Below are 24,708 nucleotides of genomic sequence, written 5' to 3'. Positions count from 1 at the left end.
ATGCAGGGAAGTACACTAAAATCTTAAACTTGAATATTATATATATGTATATGTATAATATACAAGTATATACATATATATCTGTGCCCGCATGTAACCACCCCTTAGATGAAGATAAAGAACATTTCTAGCATCAGAGAAGGGTTTTTTTTTGTGCCTGAAAATGTTATTTTCCTCTGCTGTGTTAGGCAGAAAGAATGATTGAAGTTAAATCCAATTTGGCATTGAACCGAGTCAAGCAGCTGTAGTTACAGTTTAGGCTCACTTCATGCTTGCCTTGTTCCTATTTCTTGGATGTAGTCTTCTTGAAATTTTGATTGGTATGCCTTTGGCCCCTGTGTGAGATTCAGTTGGGTCCTTTGGGAGTTTAGAATCTAGCTATTCAGCCTCCCACCTCAACTTCAAAATCTGGCAAGTGTCTTGAGTTGGAGATCTGGTGCATTTAATGCAGGCCTCTCCTCCAGAGGGACTTTTCTCCTAAGTATCGTAAGATTGAGCAGTTTCATGTACCTTTCTGGCCTAGAAGAGGCTCTTCCTGGCAGGTCTCTTGTCTTCTGGGCTCTGAAAATTCTAATCCTGGGAGATTTCAAGCTTAACAGGTTTATGTAGATTTATGTCGCTGCAGGTTCAAAATCTGGCAGATATCTTTCACTTGTTTGCTGGAACTCCCACACTCTAAAGGGGCTTTGCTTTTAAGACCCCCCCCCCCATCTGCCCCAGTGCACATCAGAAGCTTCCCTGGTTTCTCTGTCTTGTATAGATTTCACCTACCTAGACTAGTGGTTCTCAACTGGGGAGGATTTTGCACCCCACCGCTTTTCCCCATCCCTACATTTAACAACGCCTGTTGTGTTTTATGGCCATCTTCCTTTTGTGGCTTTCTAATCACACATTTGGATAAATATGATTATGCTTATTCTATCTGTAATCTAGTAGCTTCCAGCCATTAATTGGGAAAATTATAACTAGAAAACTGCAGGTTACTTATCTTCATGGCAACGTAGGAAAGGTGTTTCATAGCTAAGCAACAAACTCATATTAATGAAGATCTTTAATGTTGTGAGTAAAGCAGATGACAGCTCAGGTGCTAAAGCATCATTTCCATGTATATATTTTGCAGTGAGAGGACAGTCTCTGGATTAGCTTTTAATTGACTTAGATTTGAATTGTATAAGAGTTGATAAGAAAAGGTGACAGGATGCTATGAATAGATTTCTGGATAAATCAAATTTTTGGTTTAAAGAATTTCTTTTTCATTAGAACGCTGCACATGTAAGTTTGTGATATGGCTGCTTTGCTGATTGAGTTTGGGGAACTTTATTCTTGCCGTGAGAAAAATCTGAATACCTGACATTTGAGTGAACAAGCTCACACTTTACTTTTATTACTCAATATAAAGTATAAAATAATAAATATTATTATGTTTAAAATATTAGGCAAGGACTAAAATATTAAGCAAATTATTTCTTTTGGAAAATAATTTCTTTTAGACAAGCTGAATTTCCAACTTTAAGCCAGTGATTAATTGGTGCTTTATTTTCATGTAATATATAGTTAAATATTGTTTGAAGATTTGCATGTATTAAACTAACAAGAAAATAATAGAGTATGCTGTAGCTTTACACTGTGTCTAAAAGCTGAATGCTTTTAATTACTTGCTGGTAGTTCATTGGAGATGTGGAGATGAGGGCATTCAATTTGTGCTTTGCAATAATTACACCCAAAAGGTAGTATAGAGAGTGATAAAATAGGTATTTTCTTATTAAAAGCTATATTAGCTAAAACACTTTAATATTACATTGTTCTTATATTACAGGAAATATAGAAGGAATATTACAGAGAATATAAGGGTTGAGTGATGAGTTTTTTGTTTATTTTGGAATTAGAAGCATATGAAATGGTCTTACTTTAAGACCAACATGAGACCATTTTACTGTTCACTCTGCTTTTCTGTTTTTAGACCCACCACACATATCTATCTTTGTTCCCCCATCAAGTATGGAATTGCGTTAGAAAATAATGGCACAAATTATCAAAAAGGAAAAATACTGAAGCACCTGGAAATATATTTTAAAATACTGGGGGCTTCCCTGGTGGTGCAGTGGTCGAGAGTCTGCCTGCCAATGCAGGGGACACGGGTTCGTGCCCTGGTCTGGGAAGATCCCACATGCCGCGGAGCAACTGGGCCCGTGAGCCACAACTACTGAGCCTGCGCGTCTGAAGCCTGTGCTCCTCAGCAAGAGAGGCCGCGATAGTGAGAGGCCCGCGCACCGCAATGAAGAGTGGCCCCCGCTTGCCGCAACTGGAGAAAGCCCTCGCACAGAAACGAAGACCCAACACAGCCAAAAATAAATAAATAAATAATTAAAAAAAATAAAATAAAATAAAATAAAATACTGGTTAAGTAAAATCCATCAATATAAATTTTAATACTCAAAATATGCTATCTTCTGTGCCTTACTGTTTTTATTGATTATATATGAACACAAAGTTGAATTATGCTACAAACTTCATGATCTCGATAATCAATAAGGTTTTTCATTGTATTATCTATCGGCATTTTTGTAGTTTGGAGATTTTGCTGAACTCCTGCTTTAAGAACATGGTAGCACCCTGCCCTCTGGGAGCTTTCTAAGGCTTTCAAATTTCACTCTCCAGCTATAGAGTCATTTTCATAGAGGGTAGGAATCCTTCCTGACTCAACTCCGCTTAGGAAGAATTCATCCAATTATTTACTGATACACTATATTCCTGTCATGGGACTGGGGTGAGGTCTAAAATTATCTGTGCCACATAAAAGCCACGAGAGTTCTTGCGACATGCAAGTATATCTTCCTGCAACTGATCAGAAACTGATGACGCTGTGAAATGATATGAAAACACACAACCAGACTTGTAGGTAGAATCGCGCTATTTATTTTGTGGGCATCACTGCCGTTGAGATGAAGATGTCATTCAAGTTTGGTTTTGTGCCCTAAAATTAGCCATGTTCCTCCTCGGCATTTGCATCCCCAAAGATGGTAATTGTTCTTCCAGCACTTTGTTTAATTTCGGTGGCATTTGCTATTTTGTATGTCATCCGTCTTCTTGAGGTCCTGTCAGTGATCGATGAGGCGAGTGATTGTCCCTGTCAGCCTGCCTTAAAGAGCCCATGAAAACGAGCGCCTCAGAACCTGCTCTCAAGCAGCCGGGCTTCTGATGTGTTCATTTTCACGCCCCTCTTTGGCTATACTCTATTACTTTCATCTTACGTGCTATTTTATAATGTGACCTTAGTAATAAAAAAAAAACCTACTTGAATTTTAAGTGGTAGTTGAGAGAAAGCAATGCTGTACAAAAGAAGAAAAGAGGAAAATAGGTTTTCATTTTAAGGCATTGCTTGTTGTATGCAAGAGTGTTAATCAAAGCTGGAATGAAGCTTTCAAATCTCAACAACATAATACATTAGGGCCCCTGAGTCTCTGGTGAGGGAAATATGTTTTTTTCATTTTATACAAAACATAACTTCTTTGATAACCTTGTTTTTCTTCATTATATAAAATATGATTTTATATATTTTATTCAGTTTCTGGTTGATGTAGCTTACTATAGTGTTATGGCGTTTTACATGAAATGAGCACATGATATTAAGAATATTGTCACCTGTAAATACGGGCGCATATGAGAACAGGTGTTCAAAATGTTCCAATTAGCTTCCTGAATTTTTTGGAGGACTTACTACTGACTGAGGTGTGCATTAAAAAATTGAAAATTCTCTTTTAATTATGCCTCTCTCTGTGTTAAATGTATACCCAGCTAACATCCACTTCAAAAATTTTATAAAGATAAAATGCTTACAGAGTAATTAATTAAAACAGTAGTTAGTATTTTTGTCTTTGTATTTTCCTCTCTGGCATTCTACAATTAGAGTTGTTTTTAGGCTTCACTGCTTCAGGAATATTTTTTGGCAGGACAGAATGCAGGTGTAGTACAAAGTCAAGGTTTGACCTCTATTTTGTAAAAGCCAAATCCCATTGAGAAAATGAAGCTAGCTGGGTCTAATAATGAAGGCAGAAGGAGAAAATAGTTGAGGTCAAGGAGATGGAAAGAAAGGGATTCTATTTTAAGAAACCTGGGAGAGGAAAGTCTTCTAGGATCTAGCCCCACTTCTTCAGAGAGGTGGGAAAATCAAGACTTTAGATGCAAGTGGAGGAAAGGAGCGCTCAGAACGCACTAGGCAACAGATACCCAGCTGCATCCAAGAATCCCATGTTCCCAGATGGCATGGAGGTCAACTTGAAGGGGCCTCACTAATAACCCAAGAGCTGAGGACCTCCCCCACTGAACTGGAATTGTGCCAGGACTTTCACAATCCTGGTGGGATGTGGAAGGCAGATATGGCTGTCTAGTGTGTTCAGGCTGCTGTCACAAAGTGCTATAGACAGAGTAGCTTATCGGCAACATTTATTTCTCACAGTTCTGGAGGCTGGGAAGTCTCCAGATCAAGCCACCAGCAGATTTGGTGTCTGGGGATGGCCTGGTTGGCCAGCCTCCTTCCTGTAATCTCACAAGGTGGAAGGGCCAGGAGAGTTCTCTGGAACCTCTTTTCTGTGGGTACTAATCCCATTTCCCAAGGTCCCATCTCCTAATATCATCACCTTGGGTGTTAGGATTTCAACATAGGAAATAGTGAAAGAGGGGCACAAACACGCAGACCTGAACCATGGTCTTTGATTTTGAATCAGGTGGATTTAAAGACACTAATGAAATGCAGTATTTCTCACACCTAAACATAGCTAGAGATAAAGATGTTGGGAGAAAAGTGGTTTATATTCAGATATATTTCTACACCGCTTTTCATTTCAATGACATGTAATACCTAAAGTTAATGCAAACGAATGACCAAAAAAGCTTTGGATGTTCCGAAAACACAAAGCAATAAGATACCACAATTTTAGTTACTTTTGCAATTATTAACGAGTGTTTGAATTTTCTTTTTTAAATAAACATTTATCATGGAAGTGTATGAGGCTAGTAATCAATTTTCCAGAGAGAAACTGTTGCTATGTCATAAAAAGTCCTTGAGATAAGGCTCAAAAGGAAGTTAGGGTGGGAGCTGGTCTACTTTCCCTCTCTCAGCTATCATATCTTCCCTGATACCACCAGCATTAGCTACAGCTGATACCGTCCTGTTATCACTTTCCTTAGAGAACATTTCCTTACCTGATTTTAGACTCAGCACAGAGTATAGAAGTTGTTTAGTGTATATTATCAATGCACTAAGGTGGTTTTTGGTTTGTGTTTATTTGCCAACCTACAAGGGAGTACGTGGTATACACATGCAAATTATAATAATCTACCTGCATAGATAAATTAAGTTCTGTTCCTGTTTCCTGGTTTTTCTATTATTTCTCTTCCATTAACTCTGCTGGAAGGTTCAGACCAAGTTTTGTTGCTATATCCATAGGTGACATTCTGCATTTCTGTCCTTCCATCCTGCTAGGATTGTTTTATCCTATAGCTGTATCAAAAACACTCAACCTCTCTACTCTAGTCAGTATTCAAGAATTTAGCCTAAAATCAAATGGCATTAGGTTTGGTGCAAGTTTAAGGCAAAGCAGAACATGACTGTGGGTTGACTTTGAAAAATGACTTTGAACTTGGAAACCTGGTGTCTGACACTCACACAAAGGTTGTCAACTTGAACACAAGCCTGAAACCCATCAAAAGGGTCAATTTAATCCTAGAAATTGGACCCAAGGTAAGGGATCAGACAAGAAAATTCTTATGGACAGGAAATGTTAAGAGGCGGTGACTAACAGACTGTAGCTTGTATATATTTAGAAATAACTCAAAAAGTATAATGAGTCATACTACTGTCATTTTTTTAATTCTGTGTGTCTTTTATGTGATTCCTCCCACCACGAAATCATTGTTAAGATACCTGGGAAGAGATCCATTATAATCATACGAACATATTTAAAATATTGTAAATGGTAGTTACTGTAAAATGTTCCATAATGCTATGATTTAGGTTGTGTTTTGGCGCTATTATGTCAGTAACATAATTCCTAGGGCCCAGTACCTAGGAATGTCAAAATTCCATACTGTAGTCTCTTTCTAGGGCTTTCCAAGATATGATACGTAGAGACATGCAGGAAAATAAAACTCCTATCAAAGAGTTGTTTGTTACAATTAACAAGAATGCCATTTATTTCAATTTATAAAAAGCTTTTTACTAAGTCTGATAAAACCCCCATTCAGGGCTGCCAACTAAAAGATCTATCAGAGTGTAACAGAAAGAAGGAAGGAGGGAAAAAGAGGTGGGGATGGGATAGGAAGGGATGCGCGTCCTCTCATCTACCCATCTGCGTGGACCCAAAGGAAGAAGAAAAGCAGCCATGCTGCGTTAGGAGGCTGGACCGTGCCTACGTCTGAATCAGGACCATGAAGAGCAAGGTTATCCACTGAAGCCCTGTGTTAAACAGTGTCTTGAGCTCAGACCCATGAGATAAGTAGCTGGGAAGAGTTGGGCTTCTCTTTACCTTATAGTTAAGAATTAGGTAACAAGGGAAACAAAATTCTCCCTTTAAAGTGACAAAAATCTAACTGTAAGTAAAGTGTTTTGTTAATTAAGGGCAACACATAGGGGATTGCAAATCTCTCTATATAGATTAAGAACATCCTGTATATACAACATATACTAAGTAGAAGCCTCATTGTATGCATTTTACCTTGTTTGTTCAAGTTCTGCAGAGAGGAATGAGGACAGATTTCCTATGGACACAAGGAAAGGAAACACAACAGACAGAAAAAGGCACAACTTCCCAAGCACTGTTTACGTAATGCAGTGATCAAGTCAACACAGCATTTGAACCTTTGTGGTAGACATACTTCTCCTCTGAGTCCATTGACTTTAAAAGAAAAGAAAACATTTTCGTGGCCCTCTGAACTGGGGTACATCAGCCCAGCAGAGGGCAGAATCCTAGAGTCGCAGGCAGGTGGGTCCTGAGATGGAGGAGAGGGGACTCGAGCTGAAAGTGCCAATAATGAACAGTGTTACTCTCATAGGGTCCGCCTGTGGAACATGACCGGTTGTCCCTCCAGCAAAGTACACTAGGATCCAAATAAATGTTCTCGTCCTGCATGAGCAGATTTGTGTGCCAGCAGATTCCGGTTCCCACGGATCCATGTACCAAGCTGCTTTAAGAAATACAGTCTGGTAACCAAAAAAAAAAAAAATTAATAAATGAAAACCTCAATTAAATAAAATTGGGAGACCAGAAGGGGGAGCTCTCACACCCTGTGACTAAAGCAGAGCCCGACAGGAAAAAGAAAGATGACTCCTTTCCTGGCAAGGACTCAGTCAGTGCAGAGCTACAGACTACACTATAGCCCTCCTGACTTCCTTGTCCTCCCTAGGAGGGTGTTCTTCCCTTGCTGTGCAGGGACTTGCACGTGGCTCGCCATGGTTGCAGACCCCAAACTGCAGTTCTCTACTGATCCCAAATAAACCCGTCATTGCTGGAGAATATCTGGCCGTCTGTTTGTTTCAGGTCAACATTCTCGATTCCATTCTGTGTTTACAATACAGTCTTCTGATTCTTTTCTTACAATTTTCTATAGTGGAAGGATATTCCCCTTATATGTTTTTTTCTATGTTTACATTCCCCTACTTTTAAATGTATTTTGTTTTCTGTTTTGCTAACACTATGAGGGAAGAAAATAGAAGCATATTGTCCAGCTGGCAGTGGAAATTCTTATTTTAAGGAAAGGTTTTATTTATACTTAGATAGGGATCTTTGTAAGCTTTTTTTTCCTACCTGAAAATGAAGTCTTGCCATTTGCAGCAACGTGGATGGACTTTGAGGGCATTATGCTAAGTGATATAAGTCAGACAAGGACAAATATCATATGATTTCACTTACATGTGGAATAAAATAAACAAACACAAACACATAGATGCAGAGAACAGAGTAATGGTTACCAGAGGGGAAGGGGATGGAGAAGGGCAAAATAGGTAAAGGGGGTCAACTGTATGATGACAGTTGGAAGCTAAACTTTTGGTGGTGAGCTTGCTGTAGTGTGTACAGAAGTTGAAATTGTACATATGAAACTTATATAATGTTCTAAACCCGTTAAAAAAACCAAACAAACAGACTATGAGTTAAGGCTCCTCAATTGGGATTCACAGATGATTTTTCCTGGACCTCTGTGTTAGGCCATTTGAACTCTGAAAAGAGCATCTAGTCGAATATGGACATATTTAATGGTCCATCATTTGTACATACAATCAAGGTTGGGTGAGGTGGAAGGGTGGGAAAAAGATGGATTCCAAACGTGATTTTCATTTACATTTGGGAAAAAGACCCAGAGAGAGAATGCCCATGTATTGGAAGCTTCTCTTCAATATGCCTCAGTGGTCAGACATGTGGGTTGTCTTTTGTTTTTTTATTCTTAATAAATCAAACTTTGGGGAACTGTTAAAAAAAAAAAAAGTGAATGATGAGTAAGAGTAAGAGAGAGAGAGAAGAGAAGACTGAAAAGTAGATAAAAAATAAAATTAAGAGGAAAGTATCTCTAAGTAAGTTATGAGTATAAAAACCATCAGGTGATAGATGCTAATGACCTGGGAGCATCATTGGCCTCACCTGGGAGTCTGTGGAAAATGCAGAAGCTCAGGAGCCACCCAAGACCTACTGAATAACGATCCGCATGTTAACATATCGAAGTGATGTGCAGTGTTAACAGTTCAGAAACCGAGGCCTAGGGAACAATGTTGCTCTTTCTACAGTGCATTATTTAAAATCACACCCCTGGATTAAAGGATACCTAATTTCAAATCCATCTTTGCCGCCTATGAGGAGTTTCTTAGCTTCCCCGTGCCTGTCTCCTCATACGTAAAGCAAGCTTATTAATTATCTACTTCTATGGATAGTTGAAAGAATTAAACATAAAAATCCATGCAAAGTGATTATAACACCCAGTAACTGTTAGTAATTTGTATTATTACTTCTGTAGAGGAACCATGGTGTAGCTGAAAGTGGATGAATCCAGGATTTAGATTCTTGGACTCCTGTTTTAGAAGCTTACTGGCTGTGGGACTTTTGGTAAATTGAATACCCATTCTGAGCCTATGTTTTCTCAAGTGTTAAAATGGAATATTAATGCTTATGTGAGGAACATTCTAAAGTGTTCTTAAAATGACACTTTTTAAAGTACTTTAAAATGATTAATAATGTAAATGCAAGCTATTATTATTATCATTCATCCTAATGATAGCTACTGGGGTCCAATCTGGTTTGTATCAGATGGAGATTGACTCCATCTATAGCTGGATCAAACGACATATTAGTGTAAGTTTATAGAAAAGTGCAGGCACTTCAGACAAGTCTAAACCTTGTCTTTACTCTCTCTGATACCCGGAGGAGTCTGCACATGGCCATGGCCTACGGAATGCCAATTTGGGGTGCTTCCACAGAACAAAGTCCAGACATCTGGCTCATAACATTCAGAATCCTCAATGGATAGACTGTCTTAGAGCAGGTAATGATATAAACAATTTATGTTTTTTCACGCATGAGAGGAAATGACCTTCATAACTTACTTGTAGCTTCATTTCTTATTACTTATGAGTCATTCAGTAAATGATAGAAATAGATTATATTGTTCAACGGCCCTTTGTTATATATTCCCACTGTAAATGGATATTTTTCATTGTCCTGACATATTTGCAACAATAATGTGTTTTCAGGCTATAAATATTGATGGAGCAAAGATGTGTGTGTTTGCACTTTGGATACTTGATAAGTTTCACCAACACCTGTAGAATGAACATTAGCAGTTCTGGGAGGCTGTACTTATCCCCCAAAGGACAGTTCATGCCGCAGGGGCTTAAAAAATATCTTTCATTAAATGAGTTGTTTCCACTAAGCAATTACTTAATTTTAACTGATTTTTAACTAAGGTTGAACTTTATCGTGAATATTAATCGCTGCAGGGGAACTTACAGATATGCCACATTATCTGATCCCCTGAGTGAGTAAAATGTTTTAAAATTTAATCTAGAATTATATAAAGGCAGTTTTTATTTAGAATGATCTCGACTAATTGACGTTTGTCTTTAATCAAAACCTGATGGAAAGGTAGATATATAATCTAAATGCAGAAGGATTTGGTCATGTGATATGTGCAAGAAATAGGCAGGTTGGAATGGAGGAGAGGTTTGAGAAGAAAAGCTGAAGTAGGTCTCTTTCACACAATAATTGCTGTCATTTATTTTTAAACAAAAGCAACCTTTCTTTAGTTTTTTAAAAATAAAATTCTGTAAACTTCTGTCTGTTAATTTAAATGGTCTAAGAATAGAGCTTATTAAAAAGCAGATGCACGTCTTTCCTTTGTTAAACTTTTAATTTTTTAGGGCTCTGGACAACTCATCTTTCTAACAAATTTAATCTCCTTCTTATGTTTCTTTTCTTCCCTCCGTTTACAACTGTAGCTTAAACAAACATGCAAACAACTTATTTGCATTTTAGCCCCTTCTTGAGCTCACTGTAGCTCCCTAACTTTCCGAGGTTTCTCCTAACAGAAACGTTATTTAGGGAAAGATTCTTGAAGGATGGTCAATCCAGATATTTCTCTGGATAACCTAAAAATCCACCTCTAAACCGAGCAGACTCTCAAGGCATGCATCTTTAGAATATTTTAAATTGGCGCCCCATAGAATTACTTGTCATACATTTTGATTTTAGCCTGTTACTTCTTTTCACTGGAGCTTTGCTTGAGAGATTTTATCCCTGGAAAACTGTGATGTGTGAACTACAGCCTTCCATGATTCTTCACATATTTAACTGAGAGAAGTGTTGTTATTAATAGTTCTATTTGAGGAAGCTAGCCCTGAGGTGTACTTCTAAGACAAATATCATTTTAGGTTCTGTTCGTCATGGCATAGGGGCCACTGGCTGAAACTTCAATAGAACCAGCTCTGCAACCAACTAGGACCTTCCCTTCCCCACTTCCCCGTTGGAGGGCGCTTAGTGTCATTGTCTTCTAAAAGCAGCTGCTGTTACATCCAGGGCCTCATCATCATGCTGTCAAAGGTAACACTGGGAGCTTTAAAGGGAACCCAGCAAGTACTTTCCCCAATAATAGCACTTTGTGGAGAAAGGTAGAACATTTTAGTTCCTGCCGTGAGCTTTTTCACAACCCAAAGTCAGAAAAGGTGACTCTAAGTTACAGTTTCACACTATGGTCCCTGAATTGAAGAACTAGAAAGTGTCCCAGTGGAGGCACTGAAGAATAGGACTATGTTTGATAAGGGATGACTTATGGCTCAAGCCAGAAAAACACAGGGCGTGAGAATGTTAAGATGCCAATACTCGGGACTCTCTGTGTTCTTATCACCCAATCTTGGCTTCTGGTCAAAGTGTGAAGGAATGTTACAAAACTAGGTACCTGAATGGCTTGAAGGACAACATCTAGGTCTGGGCTCTTGGAACTCTGAATTAACATTAAGTAATGAGATAACTAATAGGAATAGAATTGGTCCAGATATTAAATTAAACAAAGAAGAAGAAAAAAAACTGACTATATATTTAGTTCCTGTCATAGCAATTGTGCCTCCAAATATCCCTTAAGTCACTCTTTCCTCTCCATTCCCACTGACATTGTCTGTAGTAAACTACCCATCAGCTTTTACCTGATGGTTGAAAGTCTTTCTAAGTGGGTTCCTTGCTTTGAATCATTTTCATTTTTCCAATTTATTGTCCCTACTATTTAGAGTCAGAATAACCTAAAACAAATTTCTTACAGTTTCATCCTCAGTTTGGAGACATCCTTTGATGTCTCCCCACAGCTTTTTACAGAGCTGGCAAGAAGTTTCTTGACCTGGACTTTCTCTACCTCCTCAAGTTCATCGGGAGGCTACTGTGGCACAGGGATTATGAACACATACTACAACCCACCTGCCAGAGTTTGAAGCTCTTGTGCTCATGAAACGGCCTGTGCTTGTCCCTTAGTTTTATATATAATAGGTAACGCAGGGACGTAACTGTAGTAAGTGTCTCATAACGTTGCTGTGAGGATTAGAGGGAACTGAGATGATGTGTGTAAATGTCAAGAGCGGGGTTTGGTGCACAGGGATCACCCTTCCCCCTTTTCTTCCCTGCTGCACATGCCCAGTCTTCCAGAGCTCAAGTCCCACTGAATTATGTTCGGTTCCCCAGAGGAGGCGTGCTGTTTCTCTGCAGGTGCCTGTGCACTCACTCCTCCTTGCATGTCAGTGCCAAACCTCCCCCGCCTCAGGACCACTGCCAGTGGTCTCTTCTCTTCTGGCCCTGATGCTCCCAGTGTCCACATACACAGCACATACCCTGGGGTGTTTTCTGTTCATCTTACAAAATTCATCTCAAGTATTATTGAATATCCCAAATTTTCATAGAAACTCTTTGGCTTAAATAACAAACATGGAAGGTACAAGAAGGAAACTGACTTCAGGGAAATCTTAAGCCAGGAATCATCAAAGCCTTCTCTCTTCCTCGTTATTCTCTGCCATTGCAGATGGGCTTTTCACTGAGGACAGCTTAGAACTGATGATATCCTTCAGGTTTAGGAGCCCTAGGAGAACAGAGAACGTCAAAAACAAAAATGACAGTGGCATTATTGCAGGAATCCACTGCTATTGCCATCTTGGATCTAGCTTTAAGCAGAGAGGAAAACAGTCTGTATGTAATGAAACAGAGTTCATTTAAACTTATCAACACTTAGATTGAAGCATTATCTTTTTTGCAGGTCAGTAGTCTAGGAATCAAAGGATGGAGAAATGGTTAACTTTTTTTCAAAAAAACATTTAAAAAATTTTACTTATTTATTTATTTATGGCTGCGTTGGGTCTTCGTTGCTGCACGCGGGCTTTCTCTAGTTGCGGTGAGCGAGGGCTACTCTTCGTTGCGGTGTGCGGGCTTCTCATTGCAGTGGCTTCTCTTGTTGCGGAGCACGGGCTCTAGGTGCACGGGCTTCAGTAGTTGTGGCTCGCGGGCTCTAGAGCGCAGGCTCAGTAGTGGTGGCCCACGGGCTTAGTTGCTCCGCAGCATGTGGGACCTTCCTAGAACAGAGCACGAACCTGTGTCCCCTGCGTTGGCGGGCGGATTCTTAACCACTACGCCGCCAGGGAAGCCCGAAATGGTAAACTCTTGTCCTAGAAAGGGAGCACATTCACAAAACACTTATACACAAGATATAAAGTGGGGTTGATTGGGAAAAACTTTACAAGCAGAGATGTAGCAAAGTGCACACACTTCCTTGAGATCCCTTTATTTCACAAAGATGTGTGCTCAGGCCAGGCTTGACCCTGCAGACCAGTGGCCAGTGGCCAGTGGCAAGAGGTTTTACTCCAAAGTTTTCTGTGCATAGAGCAAAGACTTTATGACCAGGTAGCAATGAAAGCTCCTTGTTCCAGGAGGTTAGACCTTGTTCAGTGAAGCAACCATGGCTCAGGGTCTGTGCTTCTGGAAGCTATCTTTGACCAGCTGTCTCTGCTAAGCTGCTGAAATGGGGCAGAAATGAGCCTTCAGAGTTATCCTGATCTCTCTGTCTCTCTTCAGTTTTCCACAGAGCTCAAGGTGAGTTTGAGTTCTTTCCACCCAAACTATTCTTAAAACAATAGACTTGAACATACTCAAAGCGGTATAAGCTTACCTAAAGTTGATCTAAAAGTTAAAAATTGTTGTTGCTTAAACTCTTACTTAAGATTGCAATAGAACTATTTCGTTTGATTATCTTCACAATTAATCAATCATTAATTCAAGCTGGACTCTTGGAAGTTTGCTTCCATTCGTGTATTTTCTGTCATTTTTGTATTTATTCTTTTATTGCATTTATATGTTTCAATACCTGAAATCCTATCATCACTTAACTTTATTTAGCAATGGCAGTTTCACACTTATTTCAACAATTGCAATCATGACACTCAAATGACCTTTCCTTGAGAGATTGTATATCAAATTCAGTATGCTCAACTGACAATATAGTTTCCATATTGTACACTACAGTATATCAGATTTAAGCTCTTGTTCTCAAAAAACGAAAAGGTTCTGTTTCCCTTGCAGCCATTTGCATCTAATTAACACAGTCTTTGTAAAAATCCATTGCTATGGTGATAGAAGTTCCATACTAAAAAAGAAACTTTTAAAATGCCAGCTCAGTATGTCACATATTTACAACTCTTTGATAATGTCGCCATCTTATCATTCTAATCTTGTTACCATCCCTAGATAGAAACAAGTATATCTTTTACTTTGAACTTTGCTGTAGTTGCCCTAAACAACAGATTTCATAATGAACTGCATTGATTACTTTTGATGTGACTTGTACCTGTGCACTTCAGTTTTAGCAAGGGCTCTGTCATGTCATGTTTGTACCTTTGACAAGCTGACCCAGTTCTCAAAATGCTTTCAGATCTATGGTTGAGTTATTAACCTAAATCCCTGTCTGGATGGGTTTGTGCATTCGACATCTTTCTCATAGGAGCAGGGAGCTGTGAAGGCTGGACATGATTCGTAACTCCCTACCCTTACTAGGAACTTAACTGAAGCATGGTTTGCATGTGAGAACAAGACATCAATTGAACAATTCAGTTTTCTCTTAAGCTGTATTCAGGGAAGTTTAACTGTAAAGTTTACTCCAAACTATAACTTAGCACACATCAGTTTATCTTAGAAGCAAATTATTTACAAATTAAAATGCATCCAAGTTCTTTAACTATGTTTAAGTTGTAGAGGATCTGGGCATGTGTGCATTGCTACCAATTTTATCACTATGCTGTCATAAGGATCTTTAGCATACAGAACTACAATGAATGTGGTGGTTCAGGGATTAAAATCTCCTTAAATACTCATTCGCATGACAGACTGGAGCAATTAGTGTAGAGTAACAATGGTGCCTGGATAACAAGAGCGTCTCATATATTTCCACTCAGAGTCATCTTCCATTATAATCATCCTAATGAAAAAATCACAGTGGTTGAATGGAACTGCCATTGGTAAAGCATTAAAAAAATAAAAAGAGATGAACACTCAAAAACATCATTAAAGTCACATTAAGGAACTGATTGAAATTGACCAGAAAGGGAATAATCGTGGAACTGTCATTACTGCCCCTTTCTTAGAGCTTTCAGTCCAGGTGTTATGGAAATCTCATGTCAGTGGGTGCCTGTACTGTAATATCTTCACAGAGTATTGTGTGTGGAGAATGAAACGACAGACCTAATGATTCTAGAAGCTTTTATTCGTCAGCTAAGGTTCAGTCTTTACCATGGAATCTATTCTCCATGTAGCTTCCATCCATGTCTGGAAAGTTACATAAAGGAATTGAATAAAAAGCAAATTATGCCATATTGGCTGTATCAACTTTTTTTTGCTTTTAATTTCACTTAGAACCTGGCTGTGTTTAGCATATTCACATTCCTGTTTTCAGTTGATTTCTCTTCCTGCTCCTTTTCATTTTCTCTTTTTGTCAAAAGAAGAATTAAAAAAAAAATCCATGCCCAAAGTGAAGATAACAAGTCAGAAGGAGAGATTTTACAGAGATTGATCTCTAAAGAAACAGAGTATAAAATAGATGGAGTGGAATTGGTTTGTTGTGACGTCAGTGTGCCGTGCTAGCAGTTGGGGGAAGAATGTGTGTGTGGACTTGGGATGCCAGGGTTCAAGCCAGGACGGCTGATGATGCTGCAGTGAGAGAACGTGTTGATAGGTAGGCTCACTGGGCACCGCTTCCCCCTGGTCCTTGAATAACAGGCCCAGTATTGAGCTGCCACACTTGGCAGGTAACAAATCGAAATTAGCTCATTTGCAAGTGAAATAGTCTCACTGAATTAGCCGGCCTGAGATGTTCTTTCCAAGCGTATTACTATAGTATGTTGAAAACCTGCTATTGATTGTTAGAATGTGAAGAGGATATTTCTATTGGGATTCTAAGTTTGGGCAGAGGGAAAAGGGGGGATAAGTTATGCCATGTTAATAAGCCACAGCATATTTAACATAAATACAGTGGCTGCTCGTTTCATGTATTGTGATTGCTGAATGGAATATTTGAAATACTCAGCAATTCTGCCAAAAATGCTTTGAGTACATGCACAGGGGCCTTGGTGTATCATTTTTGATATTCACTTTCTCTTCTTTCATCAGGTTTTGGACAACCCTCAGGACATTTCTGTGTTCCTCAAACCCTTTATAAAACAGAGCAAAGTAAAGATTTTGATGGAAAGTTTCTTTTCTTACAAGCTCTGACTTCTTTGTACATTGGTACATGATTTCCTTTTGCACAGAATTCCAGTTCCACCTTCATTTGACACAATTGAGTGGTGTATAACCTTGGAATGAGCAAACAATGTCAGCATATATCAGACAAACAAGAGAATTCATGTTATAGAAAATTGGAAAATGCTTGCATATAAAATCAAGGATCTTAATGTGAATCCAGTGAGAGGTCTAGAAATCAAAATACTTTCCTGCCCTTCAAAGGGATATATGATTCCTATTTGATGCCCTGCTGTTTGGCTGCCTATTTATAACAATGTAGCTGAAATTACCAGATTATTACTATGTTGATGATCACTAATATGAAGCAGCCAGAGATTTTACAAGGTTTCTTTAAAATGTTTGGTATCAATCTTGTTATTTGTCAGCATGTCAGTTTCCTAGGGCTGTCATAACAAAGCATCACAAACTGAGAGGCTTAAAACGACAGAAATGTATCGTCTTACAGTTCTTGAGGCTAGATATCCACAGTCAAGGTGCTGGCAGGGCCCTGCTCCGTCTGAAGCCTCTAGGGGAGGATCTCTTCTTGCCTCTCCCAGTTTCTGGTGGCCCCAGGTGTCCCTTGGTTTGTAAGGTAACTTCAGTCTTTGCCTCTGTCTTCACATGATCATCTTCCTTCTGTGTTTCTGTCTCCTTCTTGTGTGTCTGTGTCCAAATTGCTCTCTTCTTATACCGACATTGTCATATTGACCTCATCCTAACATGATGGCATCTGTAACAACTCTATTTCCAAATAAGGTCCCTTTCACAGTTTCCAGGGTTAGAACTTCCACATATCTTTTTGGGGGACACACTTAAGAATAGTATTGATTTTAGGTAGGGACAGGCTCTAATTTTTGCATAGACAAGGCCATCTGTTAGCTTAGGTAATAAACAGGTAAACTGTGGGAAAAGTCTTCGTAAACATATTAAGGAGATAGTTCCATCCAGAAACTGAGAGCACCTACCATTCTGTATTGAAAATTTAATGGTGAGATCATATGGATTGGGCACAAGAAATATCCATAGACTGGAATCATTTGTCATTATATTAGAATTGCCTGCTTTATTTAAAACCAGATTCTTCAGTTTTCAACTACTTATTAACCTTTTATGTCTAATAAAATAATTTTGATAATCTTATTGATTTTAATTTTTCATAAGTTTTAAGCACTTTAAGTTTGTTAGCCTGAGCTCCAAAATATTGTCCCAACTGCATTTTTTCAAGTAAATTAAAAAGAAATGTGGGATGATCTTTCAATATTAAATATAAAAATTATTTTTCTAGTTGTAACAAATCTTTTGATTTTATGTTATATGGACTTTTGCATGGATATAACTAAAAGAATGTAGTAACAATATGGTATATTTTTATTCAGAGAACTAGAAAAATTTTAATTCTGAATTTCGTTTAGAAGAATTTTTCTCAATATTGCTAAAGAAAGAAAAGTTACAGCTTTACTATTTGCATGCAGCCATGTCTAAGAAATGTAATAGAGCTTCCTTAAGGATACACATAGGTAAGGGAATGGATTTAGCATCTATTATCAAATCTTGAGTATATTCTGTTTCCTATATTCTCCCTAATGGTGAGAATTATGAGTGTCTCTCATAAATGGTACTCACTTAAGAAGACTTTAATTTGTTAATAGGATATCTGTTTTATTAAAGTAACATTGAATAGGGTTTAAGAGCATGGGTTCTAAAGTCAGTCTACCTGTTTCTGCATATCACCTCCATCACTGACTAACTCTGTGAACTTGGCCTAATCAATTATCTTTTCTGGGCTTTAGTTCTATAAACTGGTAATAACAGTACTAATTTGTTACTAAGAGTTGATAAGAAAATTAAGTGATTTAATAGAGTCAAACACTTAGAATAATTCTTGGTATGTAGAAAGCAGTATGGTAATCTTAGCTATTATTCCTATTCCTGTTTATATTGTTGCTAATATTATTACGATGATATAATTACTAGAGGATAAAGCTACAGTGACGACAGCAGTCAGCCAAAAAGTCCAAGTCACTGCTTCAACCACTCTCTTCTCTTTACCGTCCCCATTTCCTCCACAATCCCCAGCACATAATTAAGTAAAGGATACAGTAAGAATATTCTGGAATGATGTCCTCTGACTGCATTGCTGACATACCTCACCCCACACAGAAATAAGGGTCCTCTTTTGGTTTCCCTCCAGTATTTTTCTGTAATCTATGCATTATTTTCTAAGCTACACTTTTCCACATTAAAAAATCAAAAATGTCTGCACAGAGACCTTACATGAATGTTCCTAACAGCCTTATTCCTAATACCCTCAAACTTGGAAAAACCCCAAATGCTTGTCAGCTGGTGAATGGATAAATAAATTGTGGCATACTATATAATGGAATACTACTCAGCGGTGAAAAAGGACCAGACTACTGATAAATGCTATACGATGGATGAATCTCAAGAGCATTATACTAAATAAAGGAAACCAGACACAGAAGAGTGCATACTGTGTGATTCTATTTATTTGACGCCCTCTAGGTGGGAAAGCTGTAGGGACAGAAACAGGGTAGCGTCTGTGTGGGGCTGGGGAAGAGTGTGGTGGGGGAGATAGACCTTGAAAGGTCACGGGGAGATGTTGGTGGCGATGGAATTGATCTGGATTTTGATTATGATGATGGTTTTGAGATGGTATACATTTGACAAAACTCATCAAACTGTCCACTTTAAAAGAATGACTTTTACTCTGTGAAAATTATACCTGAAACTACATGCAGCCCAATGATCATAGCAACATTATTGACAATTGCCAAGATATGGAAGCAACCTAAGTGTCCATCAACAGATGAATGGATAAAGAAGATGTGGTGTAGAGAGAGAGTGGAATATTACGCAGCCATTAAAAAATATGAAATTTTGCCATTTGCAGCAACATGGATGAACTTGGAGGGCATTATGCTAAGTGAAATAAGTCAGAGAAAGGCAAATACTATATAATATCACTTATATGTGGAAGCTAAAAAATACAATGAACTAGTGAATATAACCAAAAAGAAGCAAACTCACAAACACAGAGAACAAATTAGTGGATCCCAGTGGGGTGGGGGAATATAAAGGTAAGGGCGTGGGAGGTCCAAACTATTGGGTGTAGTATAGGCTACAAGAGTGTATTGTACAGCATGGGAAATATAGCCAATATTTTGTAATAATGGTAAATGGAATGTAACCTTTAAAAATTGTATAAATTAATAAAAATAAAGACTCCCCCCCCCCAGAAAAAAAGGGAAAAGAAGTTCACATTTACTGAACACTTAGGATGAATTAGATACTTAGTTGGCCAGTCAGGTGGGGACTCGATTTATCCCTGAGTTGATGGAGAACACATGAAAGTAAGTTCATGGATAAAAATATAATATTGAAGGCTTTCATAGCTCCATATAACTTTGGGTTTTACTGGTTTTATAGTTCAAAACCTAAATACTTTACAAAATATATATAATAAGTTTAAAGCAACACTCTCAAGAGTTTGTGAGAATCACTAATGTCTCTGCAAATCTATTTAACTTACCATTGCAGTTTTGAATTTTCAGTTACCCGTTTTTCTTATTCTGCTACTACTAAATATTTCACTTTAAAATATAATAGTTTTTGTTAATTTAAAAGTCATTGTGTAGTACTTTGGGTGGGCAGAGTGTAGGTGTGTGTTTGTTTTTATAAAATAAATGTGTATTGTTCACTTTATATTGCTACAGATGTTTATTTCAAAACTCCCGAATTCCTCTTTAGCTTAACTTTCTAGAACATAAATCGCAATGAAACAGTATGTATTAAGAACCACGGACGATGGGCATTGTGCCTGAAGTCAGACATCACCTCGGACCCCTTCCTTGGCCCCGTCGAGGTTGTTTTGTGACGATGTGAAGGATATATGTCTGGTGGTTATGACTGCCACAATTTAAACACTTGCAAGTGATGGTTTTATACTGCATGTTTTCCAGACAAGAAAGCAAAATGAAATTTGACAGAATCTAAGAAAGCAGAAATCTTCACACAGTCTTGCAATTTTTCCCCATTTCCTTCTATGATAAATACATAAAAGATCTTTTTTTAAAAAAATATTTTTTGGGATGTTACTTTTAGAATACTTTGGTTTTTAGTCTCTCTTACTGTAAGTGTCTAAGTCAGGTACTTAATATTCTGTAAAACAATTATGTGCATTGAGGAAGTTGCTTACAAGGAAAACAAATGCTTTGAAACTGAACTAACAGAGAAATAGCAGGTTCAGCCAGGGGTTGGAAGTCCTTTATTCTTGTCGTATTTCTTTCACTGCTAATGTTTGGGTTTTTGGGTAAACTCTTCAAGTTATGTGTGTCCCTGTTTGTTCATTTGAAAAATTAAAGGATTGAGTTATATGACCTCTACTGGCCTTTCAAGCTCTAAAATGACTATATATTTGGTTTGGGATAAATATATATTTTGTACTTGAACCTGTCAGATAAATAGTAGATTATAGAGATTTTTTTTAATGATGGTTAAATATCATTATTTTTAAAATAATTTACAAAGGAAATGGCAATTTTGAAAGATAGTGATAGTCTGTAAGAATATATCATCTGTCCATACCTCCTCTATAATTTTTGGATATTGAGACAAGCATATTAAAGTGTTTGTTTATTTTCTTGTTTTAGGCTATCACCACTTTTGTCATTTAAATATTTAGCATTTTCCCTTTTGATTAAACTTGCCATGGTTTTCTTTACTTCTGCTTCTTTGTTCTTTATTTTTATTTCTTTCTTTTTGCCCATTCTTTCATCTTTTCTCTCTATATTTTATCCATTCCCTAAAGTCTTTTGCTATCTATGATTTGTGTTTCTAAACACTGAGATACCCTTAGGACATAAATTCTTTCATTTCTGTATTTTACATATTTTTAGACTATAGAAAGAATTTTGGGGCTTTAGCACTGGAGGGGACCCTGAGAAGTTAACTCATCTATTCTGATGTGCACCATTTGACCACGGTGTCATTGTCTTCTACATTTTGTAAAACTATTTCTGTGTGGCACAGCCTTGAGCCTGGCGCAATGTCTTCCTGAGGGAAATCGTGCTGTGGCATCAACTTGCCAATCCCTTCCCACATTAAATGAAATCTAATATTCTGTTATGCACACAGTGAGCTGTTAAAGTATATGAAGAGTCCGTGATATTACTTGCAAGTGAATCATGGTTTGATTTTTATAAGGACTTCTGTTGTTCTGCTACTAATATTCCCATACAGTTATTTCCCCACTATTTAACAAGGCAATAGAGATTTCTTGCGTAAGAAATGAACCAGAACATTAAGGCTGAGCCTTAAGGCCAGGTGTGGAATCTGCAGAATGATGGCCTCTCAATTCCATTAGCTCTCTTTTTGGTTACACAGCAACCTAGAGAAAAAAGAGGTTGGCAATCAGAGGAAACTCTCACTGTCCTAACCCTGGGCTGTAAAAGGATGTAAATGTTTCATATAATCATATTATCTTAGAAATGCAGCACATTTCATGTATTTACAGAGCATTTTCATACATCCATAAATAATAAAACAATGTAAAAGAAAAATACTAAAACCTAAATATTATCTTCAAAACAGAGATGTGCCATTTCTGATTACTAATAAAACCAGAATAAAACTGGAACTTAGATTCACATATTAATGCTTTAGCTACAATGTTATTATGTCTTTCATGCAATCGGAGATTGGCTTACTGCAAAGGATGGAAAGGAAGGGAGGCGTATGGGAATCGAAACACTTGTAAAAATCATGAGAACTGGACTCCAACTTTGATTTTTCCATCAAACTGCCATGTGAGAAACTGGGGACAAAATATTTGGTCCTTTTTTCTTTTCTGGGCTTCTGAGTACTCTTTTAGAGTAAGCATGTTAGGAGTCTTCTTTTTCTCAAATTTGATTATTCTGTCGATTCACAGAATAATCAAATTTGGGCAATTTTAATTTTTAGAGAATCTCACTATGAAATTTTTTGATCTAGTGACTTTGCCACATTAAAATTTGCCTAACATATTTTAACCAAGACGTAAACCTGGTTCTGAGCATTACTGTTTGGTCCATTGTTCTTTTCCAAATGATATTGATTCAGATATTAGAGTCTCAATGAAGCTCTCTTTTCAAAATTATGTTCAAAGGAGAATTTCTGCTATACTTTGTCTAGATTTGTAGGACATAGAACATGACCAAGAAGCCTTCACTTTCTATTTGTTTTTGTTTGTTTTTTGTGTTTTGTTTTTGCCCCCAAAGCATTCACTATTGAAATGAGACTTTCACAGATTTATTGAAAAGACAATCATGGCAATGAGATATTTTGAGACTTGAAAAAAATTAGAATAATAATAATAGTAATGTCCAGAGAAACAATAGTGAAGAAGATACAGAAATGTTTGGCACAAAGAAAACATTTCAGTGTTTCTCACCTAGTATGCCTGGCTTCCCAGCCTGTAATTGTCAGAGCTCAGTTAGAGATGAAGCTGCCGGCTCTGGGACTGCAGCCTGCCTCGCCGAATAATGTCCTTGATGGGTAGTGAGCGTCTAGGCTGAGAGCTACGAATGCGGAGGCCAGAGGCAGTGCCTCTGCCTTGTTACCACTTCAGTAGCCTGCTCGGCAGGAGTTAACATGTAGTTTGAACTGAGTCTTTCCCCCCTTGGCCACGACACCCAGTCTTCTCGTTCTGAATCCTTGCCTTTTTCGCTGTAAATTTCACTACATGAAAGGGGCGTGTCAAGTGATGCCCTTGACGGTCCGACCGCTCTGTTATATGATAAACCAATAGTGTGTGCTGCTTCGGGGCGACCTGTAATCACATATATGAAAATGTGCGCTTACCTAATGCCGCTGAGCACGATAGCTCTGAATAAGTCTTCTCTGGACTTAAATCAAATCCCATATTTCTCCCAGAAACACAAAAGGCCTTAAAACATACACACACATGCACATACAACATAACTGACTTTCTTAAAAAAGCCTAGCTTGGTAAGTGGTGCAAGAAAACATCCATTTCTGTTTTTGTTGTTTGCCTTTTCCTTTTTGTGATTTATCAACAAGATACGCCCACAATAATTCATAGCAAGATTTTCCCAATCATTAAAATATTTTTTATAACCATATTTGAAAGCATTTTTCAAATGTTCATTGTGGAAAGACTGCTGGTTTGTTACCTACGCTGGAATCTTTAAGTAAATTAATGGTATGTTTTATAATAGTATTAGTGGTGATAAAACTTGAAATCGCCTACCTAGCTAGCGTAGTGGTTTAAGCAATCAGGCTCTGAATTCATACTGCTTAATTTAAACTCTTTGTTTAGCAATGTGCTCGTTACGCAATCCTGGGCATGTTATTAAACCCTGCTGTATTCATTTTCTCTATCTGTAAGTGGGAATAAGAAATGACCTAACTTCCGCGTCATATTGTTGCTGACCCTCCCTAGTCAGTCCCCGGTAAGGGTCCTTCTGCCCGGTGTCCTCTGAGCCAAGAGAAGGAGACGGAGTTTGGTTCGGAAGCAGAGGAAAGCTTGGTTCTGCGATCAGCGAACGGAGCCGGGCCGGCTCAGCTCTGGGGGGCGGGGCTGCTCCTCGGGTCCCGGCGGCCGCGAGGGGGCGGTGTTCGCGCAGGGCCGGCGCGGCTGCGCAGCTCGGGCTGCAGACCTCGGTGCCGGGCGCAGCGTTTGTGCGCACGGTCCGCCCTGCCGAGGCGGCTGCGTAGCGGCTTCGCGCCGGGAGCCCTGGCCTGAGGGGCCGGGTGCGAGGGCTCTGCCCGCGGCCCCGGTGAGCACGTGACGCTAGACGAAGCGCAGAAGCAAAAGGTTAGACGTTACCTCACCGCCCAGAGTCCATGTTTTCATTTCTCCGCAATTGTTAATAGGCTTTGCCGCTGACGGTGTAGCGCCGTGTAAGATGTTAGACAAATTGTGAGGGCTCAGGAGCTACTCACTGATGCTTTACCACGACAGTTTTGTGATTACGTAAGAGAGAGTCTCATAGAATGGCGTGCTCAGAGCTACTTGTTTTCGAACTCTCTCACTTCAGTGCTTTTGCTTTATGTTCCGTTCTTAGCAGAACTACCTTTCCTCATTCTCTGGGTGGCCTGGACGACGCTCATTTAACGACTCGAACCCCACATGCCGTGTTCTGAGCTTCCTTTGGGGCTGCCCGGCCAGGTGAACGTGACCTCGCTCTTCGCTGCCCGTCCTTCTTGGCGGGGATCGCGGCCGTGGCGCGCAGCGCCGTGTCTCGCTGGCGGACGCCCGCCCCTTGCGTTCCTCACTGGTTCACGGTAGAGCTCCTGGACCACCTCCTTCTCCGCCCAGAGAGCGCAGTGAGTGAGGACGCCATGGGGTGCCGCAGGGAGGATGGACGTTCGTGCCGTCTTTAGTAGCTCTGTAACTTCAGGCAGATCGCTT

The sequence above is a fragment of the Balaenoptera borealis genome, assembly GCF_965194805.1.
Source record: "Balaenoptera borealis genome assembly, chromosome: 21".
In the NCBI taxonomy this organism is placed as follows: domain Eukaryota; kingdom Metazoa; phylum Chordata; class Mammalia; order Artiodactyla; family Balaenopteridae; genus Balaenoptera; species Balaenoptera borealis.
The sequence above is the reverse complement of the archived record's forward strand: the minus strand, read 5'-3'. Positions refer to the sequence as shown.